This window comes from Atta colombica, unplaced genomic scaffold (assembly GCF_001594045.1).
Source record: "Atta colombica isolate Treedump-2 unplaced genomic scaffold, Acol1.0 scaffold220, whole genome shotgun sequence".
NCBI classification, from domain to species: domain Eukaryota; kingdom Metazoa; phylum Arthropoda; class Insecta; order Hymenoptera; family Formicidae; genus Atta; species Atta colombica.
In genome coordinates, this window is record NW_017259317.1 from 295,443 (window position 1) to 305,382 (window position 9,940).

Sequence of the window (9,940 nt, forward strand, 5' to 3'; positions counted from 1 at the left end):
ACATATTATTATTATTAAAATATATTTTGTTTAACTTTTTTTGTATTTATTACTTCTGTTTATAAATTATAATGCAAAATTAAACATTATATGATTTAATAAATATTATAATTGGTTGGTAACTTAATCATGTTAAATGTACATTTTAATTTGGAAATAATATAATAGATAATTAGACAATGCGAGGAAATATCGATAGCGATAGAAATAATAATACGATTTCAATCTATCAGATATCGAATTCTACCAGGATATATAGTACCTGATAAATTGAAATCGTGTTATTTCTATCGCTATTGCTATTCCCTTGCATTATGTTTGAGGCTTTAGTTTTGTGTAAGAATATAAATAAACAGAAGAAATAAATACAGAGAAAATTAAACAAAAAAAGTTATAATAAAGATATTATATAAAAATGTATTAATATAGAAAGAAAATGTATACATAAATATATATATATTAATTATTATAATTTTTTTTATAAAAGATGAGTTTTTCAAATAGCTTATTTACTGCAGACATCAAAATTTACAAATGATAAGCTATGAAACCATACAGATAGCAATATAGGTATAACTTTTCGTATCTTAATTCTTTAAGTATTAAGTTATTAATTACTTCTTATCTGGCTAAATCGATTTTATCAAATTACTAAATATATCTAGTAATTCGTATCTATCGTAGTCTTGGTTATAAATAATATATAATACTTGCTTGAACGAATTATTTCTTGAACTTTTTCTAAACTTGAACGATTATTTTAAAGTTAGGTAAAAGTTTAATATTATTTTTTGTTATTTCAAAAATCATTTACAAAAAAATCTCTTCTCCTTGCAAGAAATGCAGATCGTCTTCCATCTCCTCCTGTTTTATACAAAATTTCCTCGAGATCATGTTGAATCGAAGCAAAGTGTACTGAACTTATTGGTTCCGCAGTATCCAATTTCGAAACAACCGGAAAATGGGTGGCTGTGGGAAATCGTACATTAGCTCGAGAGCGCAAAGCTTGATCGCTCGTAGAGCGTGTACAGATTAGAAATTGAGCAATCGCAAAACAATGAAATTGGTCTACATTAATTCATTATTTTTAAATTAAAGTTTTGATGCTGTGAAAGCAGATTATTTTAAAATCAAGAGATTCTCTCTCTCTCTCTCTCTCTCTCTCTCTCTCTCTCTCTCTCTCTCTTTCTCTCTTCGAAAAGAAGAAAAAATATTTCGCAGCATAATTAGTTTAATTTTAACATATAAAACAAATTATAAATTTTCAATATTAAATTTCGTAAATATTTTAGCATATCAAATACAAGATATAAAATAATGATTTCGCCTTTTTGGCTTTTCTATATAATGGATACGGGTTGCGTATGTGATATACATATTAACAACGAGCGCGTTTCGTTCTTTAAAATTAACTATATTTAATTTAATTGTGTTGTTTTTTCGGATGTATTTAAACGTAACACACTGACTGTATTTAACACACTGACCACAGTACTTTTTTTGTTATTATTTTAAATTTAAAAAATCACCCGAGAGAAAAAAATAAAGGGACTAAATAAATTCTCGAAATTTCAAACTCTATTTTCATGCAAACATTGTAACGTTACTATCTGGTTACAATGGGGACGTACAGCAATCAGGCAAGAGACCTATTAATATCGTTATCAAACGCATGGATGTTTTAAAATTCCCGAAATTTTGGAAAATCAAACGCGAGTCTCGCCGATGTTTTCACGCACAGCCATTCGGTCCTTCGTCATGCAAAATGCGCAGCACAATACTGATTCATTTGCTATGTTAAAATATGCAGACAATAGCCTTTGAAGTCACTTATCCAGGTGCCCATTGCGGAAGCTCTGTGTTGAGTGTTCCGGATCGTTTTGCGTGCCGCGCATCTCAAGTTTCTTTGCAAAAGGTTAACCACTTCCGCCGGTGAGTTTTAATTACGAGCAGGTTCAATTGCGAACCGTTTCCAATTTAGCAAGCACGAAACAAAAGTAATACCCGCGCGAGCAAAGTATCGATGCACTAAAACGGAATATCTTGCGTTCCCGTTTTTCTTACGAGAAAATATATTGAGATAAGTATGGATATATCGCGTTTGGGACAATGCAAATCAAAGCCGTGAAAGTAAAACTCTAGATATATCAGAGTAGCGCAAAGATCCTCCATTTTCGATTTATTAACCATATCATGTATCAATAATACTAAGTACTTATTAGTCTATAGGTCATTAGGTTCAAAATGATCAAAATAACCAATAAGAAAGTTATCGACATTTCGGCTCAGATAAAAAGATTGCGTTACTTTGGTGTATCTAGAGTAGATTTCTTTAGTAAAAGAAATATCTCAGGTTTCGGAGCAAAGAACAATGATGAATATTTTCAATTGTCTCCTTTTATCCGCGTCCAATCCTCTCCAAATCCTCTACAAATTAATCGATCTTTTTTATGGGTGGAATAATATCGGTTTTTAACGTTAAATAATGCATGACATTTTTGTTCCAAACCAATAAGCGAAATGACAATTTCGTACTTGTTTCTGGATGAATGTAATACGTGCACAGAAAAGTTAATAAGCGGGCAGCATCGGACTTGCCATCAATCATTGGAGATCAGGCAGAATTCGGGATTTTGCACGGAGAAAAAGGGAGCAAAAGAGGTTCAAATTAACGCGCAGTATATCGCCGTAATAATATTAAGCAATAAATAAAACACAGATTAAAAAACGTATAGCAAGATACGCGAATAGTATATTAATTACGTTATACGTCTAATTAGAATAACTTCACGGAACAATATCGTTTTGTTAACGTTTTTTTTTTATCCTTTTTTTCTCCTATTTATGTCGTGGTCGAGTTTAGATGAGTCGACGGTTTCGTATGTACACGATTTTCATGTCTGTGTACGTGTGCAACCAGTTGTCCCACACATGGAAGTCACATAAACAGTGTGCAAAGCCCGTGAGAACACGCACCACCTTACTCTGTCCGTTTATTCTATTGTTTTGTCGGCACGTTCATCACGTCCATAAAATTTCACTCTCTGTCATATGCGCGTAATTCTAATCCAGGGAAACGACAGGTCGCTGTTCCCGCAGTTTTACATACGAAGGCAAGGTATGAGGTGCAATGATAAGATTGGACGCGATATAATATCGCACATATATCTACGAGAAAGAATGGAACAGAGAAGACTCGGAATTCTTCTCATATTGTACGTGTTATTTCTCTTTAGATCCTATATTACAATAATAAACTGATCCCATTAATTAGGAATCTTGTTGTTGTGAGCCCTCTAACGTAGATAGTATGTATTAAGAGAAATGATGGAACAAGTCTATTTACGAGCCTACTTACGTTCTTAACTCGAGTAATGATATTTTCGACGTCGTTGCGCTCGAAAAGCTCGAACTCTGCTCCTTTGGATAGAAATAGGATTAAGATGCTCGAGGTTAACCGAGAAAAGTGGAGAAAGCAACTGGATATCTGTAGTCTCGACGGAGAGAAACGTCCGCGAAGAAGCGTGTCACTAAAACTTTATAAGCAAGCCGGTTGGGAAATCCAAACAGACAGTGAGGGGCGTTGAAAAGAGGTCGCAGTACGGTAGATTTTACCTAAGAGAAAAGCCAGGAGATGAAAACGGTTACTCCAGCAGTTTTCTGATAAGAACAATGGTAAGCATAAGGGCTCAATGCGAAAGCAGACACTCTTACGAGATTCGACTGATTTTAATAACATTAAAAGGATTTTTTTGCGTGGCATATCAGCGAGGACTATTTCATATATACTATTACTTGCGAGACAACATCTTCAGCGAATATCTGTAAATTATTGATCGTGGCGCCAGCTTTTAAATCGACCATTTATTTGCCGTCCCACACGCTGGTACCGCGCGTCTGACAGCCTCTGTTACGGAAGTTGCATAATCTTTGGCCTCACTATAGCCAGCGCGTTACTCAGCTAGAAACCTGCCACAACGAGACCTATTCTACTTGACGTCCGACGTTGATTGCCGTCGTGGTTGTCACTCATTGTCAGATTATAGCTACGTCTTTACTCGCTTTCAGCGGCGGCATTCCGTCAGTTTCCTGCGATATTATCTATATACCAAATGAATTTACATCATTCCCTTTTTTATATAAGTATAATTTAATAAATAAATTTTGCTAACGTAAATATATTTTGCTAAAACTTACATTTTCGTGTTTTTCATCGTTCAAAAGATTTTTCTTCTCAACTTTTGAAAACGATTTCTTTGATTAAAATGTACACAGCGATAGTTTTTTTATTTTATAAGTAATTAAATGAAAGAGAATCAAAGGATTTCACAGTACGAGAACGAAATTTTATACTTCGTTTAATTTTAAACGGTTTCTAATTCTTTAATTAATTTTGAATTTCAAAGATTAGTTGCATAAATATTTACAATCAAATGTGGAAAAATTTCGCGAAAGACGTGATTAAAGCGTCTGTAAATAAAGTAAGCGCGTTTAATGAGATATAATTCTTTCTGAAATTCTCAGAGATATCCTCAATAACCATGGAATCAGACAACGCGTGCTTAATAACAAAAAAATGTATAGTTAATGATAGCATAACTTTTTTATAGTCAATTAATGCGAAGTGATTCGGGCGATTTATCGTTCACAAACAAGTCGTACGAATGCGAGCGTTGTGTGATAAATCCAACGTGATTAAGTTACCAACAACGAGATTTATAAGGGGAAACATAACGCACAATGTGCGGATAGATGAACGGCACATAAATGCCGTAAATTTATCGAGATAAATGTAAATATTATGAATCTTGCTAGCGCGTTGCTGCGTGGGATCTGTTGTGGTGCTCGCATTTCCTATTTTTTACGAACTCAGATTTTTATGACATTACAATGTATTTTAATAAAAATAATTCCCTTGGGAACTGTATTAGAAATAGCGAGATTAACAACGTATTTTCAATGCTTGAAAAGACTCGAATGTAGATTAACATATATAATAGACTGCGCGTTATATTTTGCCAACGAAATGAATTTCTCTTGAAAAAGAAGCATCTTTATTTAAAGTTGAATCGCCCTCGATGTATTATAAGTTGAAAAACCACGTTTCTATGAAACGTTGAATTATTGTGTGTATGTAATCAATGTTCTAATTATGTTGTACCATTTAAGTTTGTTAATTTGCATAAGATTTTTCCTTATTTGGTTTCTCAGTTTACACAGTCGTTCCTGAACTCATTTTATTGTCAGTGTATAGTCGTTACCGTCGTTTGTGCGCATGTTTCCGCCATTACAATTAAAATATTTCAACTTCACACCTAAAACCTTTAAAACTTTTCAGCTTTATTTCAAGTTGCCACATTACTCGATATGGTGCGCTATACTCGCGTGAAGTATTCACGAGGAACAATTGGCACGCGATGTCCTGCAATTAACACACATTCAAGAGACAAGATTTCGCACTTTAACAAATTCTTGTAATAACTTCTGAGTTGCAATTTTAGCAATGTAATTTATGTAATTTTAAAGAGAGTAGGAATAAAATATATATGAATTATTAGAATAATTAATTTATTTTATTATATACATAATTTGACTTACAATTTTTCTTTCGCAATGGACAAAAATTTAAATAAGTAATTGATGATTTTAGCCAATCACAAATAAATTTTTATTTGTCATGAATGGTTAGAAAAACACGAAAATATTATTCATTATTCGAGATTATTTTTGTTAGTTTTAAATAAATAAATACGTTCATCATATAGAATTTGATAGTCCTATTTTTAATCGCGCTCTTTTCTGGTTAAATTAAAGGCAGTGATTAAGGCAGGAATCTTTTTTTCTTTGGTCATAAGATCTTTTTCCCATGCATTTTTACGGTTTTCAATATAAATCCACGACAATCGGTTGTGCAACAAGATTGTTTTAAATTAATGAAATTCCAGGCAGTGGATAAGAGAGACAAACTAGCTGAAACGAAACTGAGAAGAGAAGAGAGCAATCTGGACCAAACTGCAGCAGGTTCTCCAATATTTCATTAAAATTATTTGGAAAACCTGCAATAAAAAAGTCGATCACGGCTGCTCGGTACGAAGCCCGCTTTTATCGATAAATTGGCGCTCGTTTTACTTCCTTCTTGCTTGCGCGCTTTCTCTTTTATTTTTTCGTAGCACTCTCTCCAATTCGTGATAGCTTTCAGCTTGTTCCCGATGTATAACTACCACTTGTTATATTTCTAAATTGCGTGATTTAATTCCTTTAATATTCAAGAGCGAACAAATGTGGATGAATAATAAAAACTTATTTTTACATACTTCTCATTTTTAATTTGCAACAAATATTACAAAAAGACTTTATAATTTTATGAAGTAATTTAATTATGAGAAACGATACGGAAATTATATTTTCCAGCTAACTCATCCGTGATTAATAACAGCCCGAAATTTGATAAATTGGCCTATTTTAAAATATTATTTTTTTCCTAGGTATTCACGTCGTCATTCACAGTCACGTAGGAAAAACTTATGAAAAATTCAGGTCTCTTCTTTATTAAATAGAGACTCAGGACAGAAAGGATTTAACGTAGCGACTTCCTTTCTCTTAATCCCGTTCGCGGGAATAGGAAAAGTAGCTCCGTCGATGAGACCGGTCGAAGAGTCGGTTGCGTCGCGGCATTAATCAAGGTAGCTGCGAAATGGGGGAGAGAGGTAAAGTGAGGCGAACGGGGTGGCCTCGTGACATCGGGGATGTCCTGCGGGAGAATTAAAAAGCAGAAAAAAATTTGCTGCATCCCTCGTGCGCGCACAAGACTCGTTCGCATTCTGTACGAGACTTCTTCCACGCAATCGCTTCCAACAAATCCTTTTTATGCAAATTTGCGCGTGTCCTTCTTCTCGAGTAGAGCAGTCCTTCATGTTTTTCTGCAACAGCATCAATCGTCCACTTCGATCGCTGGGACTGTCCTCCTCGAGATTCTTTACGGCGTTTGCTACCGAGCTTACTCATTTTGCATTAAAGTTAATAAAGCAGCTGCTTGAGCACGCTTAACTTCGTTATTTCATTCAGGCAATTTGTCTTCAAATGGACGAGACAAAACGACGACAATGACGACAACGACGATGGTACTGCTCTTTGATGTAATTATTGTGGGATTGTGGGAATAAAAGTGAGAAGTGAACCTTTTACATGGCTATTTCATTTTCCAAGGGGATGTCTTTTTTGTTGTTACGTTACGAGCAATGTAGAGATATCCGTGCTGTCTCGATAGTTTTCCCAAAGGTATTTCTTGTTTCGTAACATTTTTCCGTGAATTTACTATCGAATCGCGATTTATGTGGTATAAGTGTACCTTCGTAAAATAACGAATTCGGTATGTTACTTGCGCAACACGACAATAATTTTGCAATGCAAATTTAAATTTATGCAGAAATTTAACTATATTTTTTATAGTTATCCCAAAATATAACTATAAAATTATAGTTACTTGAATCATTTTAATGGTAATTTCAATTATTTTATGGTTATAATAATTATTACTATAATTATAATCATTTTAGGTTGCCAATTATATACATTTGTTGTTAGAACTATATACATAGTTACTGTTATTATTATTATAGCAGTAATAATCCTAATTATAGTAATATGTAATTATAGTTATAAATATTAAACATTTTTCCCTTAGTGAAAACTGTTTCTAGAATAATTTTCAACATTAAGCTACGGAATCTGCTATCAAAATGTTGCCAATAGGTCCGGTTTTTGAGATATAACAAGACATTTTTGTCTAAAAATGTAAACAAATATAAATTATTTAAATTAGAAAATGAATAAAAAATGTTGAACGCTTAATTTTTGTTTTTTTATATAAATTTGAGTCAATTTCACGTATTAGAGTCAAACAATAATCTCGTACATTTTCGTCCTAATATTACTAATAATGTTTTTCAATTATCATCAAATCCTGATAGAAATGTTCAACTTGTTTATCACTTCTCGTATCCAAATTATTTAGAAAGAAATGCTATATTTTAAAAATTATTATATTATAATTATTAAAATAACATGTTATATCTAACATTAATATATCTTCAAAATTTGACTTGATTGAATTTTTCTGATGGCATATTCGAACTCAGCATAATACGTTAAAAAACTGTTGTTTTCTTACTTTAAAAATTATTCAAAATTTATAAATTAGTGTTTTAATTTGTCTTTCAAATTTAGAGCTAAACTCGTTAATACATGTGTATTTACAATGAGACTTATAAAAATTTATAGTTCCTTAAACTAGCTCTTAACTATAAAAATTTTTTATTTGATATCATTTATTAGTTTTATACTTTTTTCAAGCTAACTCATTCATGTGAAATCATACAAATGTTTTTACGTACCAAAGGGACGTGCAGCTTCCTATTCAGCTCAATTTGATGCTCCGACGATCGATCTCCGATTCTTTCGTCTGAAAAGTGAACGATGACAAATCAGTTTTGCATCGCATTTCGCTGTTCTGTGACATGCAAATTTATCGGAAAGATCTGTCGAAAGAATCAAACGTCAGTGCGTAACGCGATTTACTATTGTTACTATTCTACAAATCTTTTCTTCACTCGTCTCCGCCAATCTAAATACAGATATTTATATTTAAAGTGTTGATTTTACGACAGATCTTTCAGTAGTAACTCTTTGTTCGCCTTTCGTTCTCGCAAGATATGGTTTGCGAGAATTATTCGGAAAGAAAAAGGTATCGAATTGCGACTAACGTAAATCGCTTCATAAATTCTGTAAAGTCAAGGCGAGCCGTAAGATCAAGGCTCGAGAAGATTGGGGTGGTGCGCAACAGTGCTTACATATTGAGAACTCTCCACGGATGGGAGGGAATCTTGTATCTCCCCGCAGCTATGAATAATTATTCCACGATACATGATCCACTGCAGCATAACGTAATAACATAGTAAATACCTGGAAACTCTTTGGGGGAATGCACGTAAGGTAAGCAATATGCACAAGATAATTCGATTAATGTTTGCGCTAATGCAAGAACAGAGTGCAATTCTCTTTTCTAAATTCTGATTCAAAAGCTTTTATTATAGTTTCGCAATCGTTCAAGATATCAATACGATCCTACTTGAATGAGATCTTCATCGTGAAATTCTATGAAAAGCGCCCGTTCTAAAGTTGGTACGTTCTTATGCATTCTACATTTAAATGAAAATAGAGGGGATCAGAATCTCTCTATCAGAATCAGTACTGAATACTTATCATTTCTATTCCGATCATTTCATAAAGATTTCATTATAGATAATATCGCAAACATTGGTCTGGGATCATCGGCTTTTTTTGTAATCAATATTTATGACAAAACATAAACTTCTTCTTTGATGAGTGTATGAAATATTGAACTTTTGCTTTCACTACATAATTTATAACTTATGACTTTACGCGATTTATCTTAGTTTCTCAATCTTTTGAAGATTGAAGGTGAGTATATAGTTATTAAATGTTGAAGCGTCCAGTTTCTCGATCGATGCAATAATTATTTCTAAGAAATAAACTTTTTGATATATCAGAAACTTTTTAACAAGTGATCTACTTTTAAATCTAAAATAAAACATTCTTCGTTAAATATTCTTTAAATGTATAATAGGAAGATTAAATTAAAAAATAAAAGTTTGGTTTTTTCAAAGCAATAAAACGTAATTTAAGAATCAAAATGAACACCAAAGAATGTTGATAATAGTTTATTCATTCAAACAAGAGAAATAATAACGTGGTACGTTTTGATTATATTTAGTCTTTACCAGCTAAAATGAATAATTAAAATAAATATAACAAATGATACAATGAATAAGAAGATTAATATAAATGCTAATTTTTTTTGCAATATATATTTGAATAAAAAAATAAGGATTAAATATGAAGATATATATATATATATATA

At 32.4% G+C, this 9,940-nt stretch overlaps 1 long non-coding RNA gene across 1 annotated transcript in view; it reads right to left on the reverse strand.

Annotated features, from left to right (window-relative positions):
* Positions 1-9,940, reverse strand: part of LOC108687913 — an 89,715-nt gene that overhangs the window by 48,885 nt on the left and 30,890 nt on the right. The window contains exon 2 of the long non-coding RNA XR_001931764.1: positions 8,394-8,461. This is a non-coding gene — a long non-coding RNA (uncharacterized LOC108687913). The remainder of the gene's footprint in view (positions 1-8,393; positions 8,462-9,940) is intronic.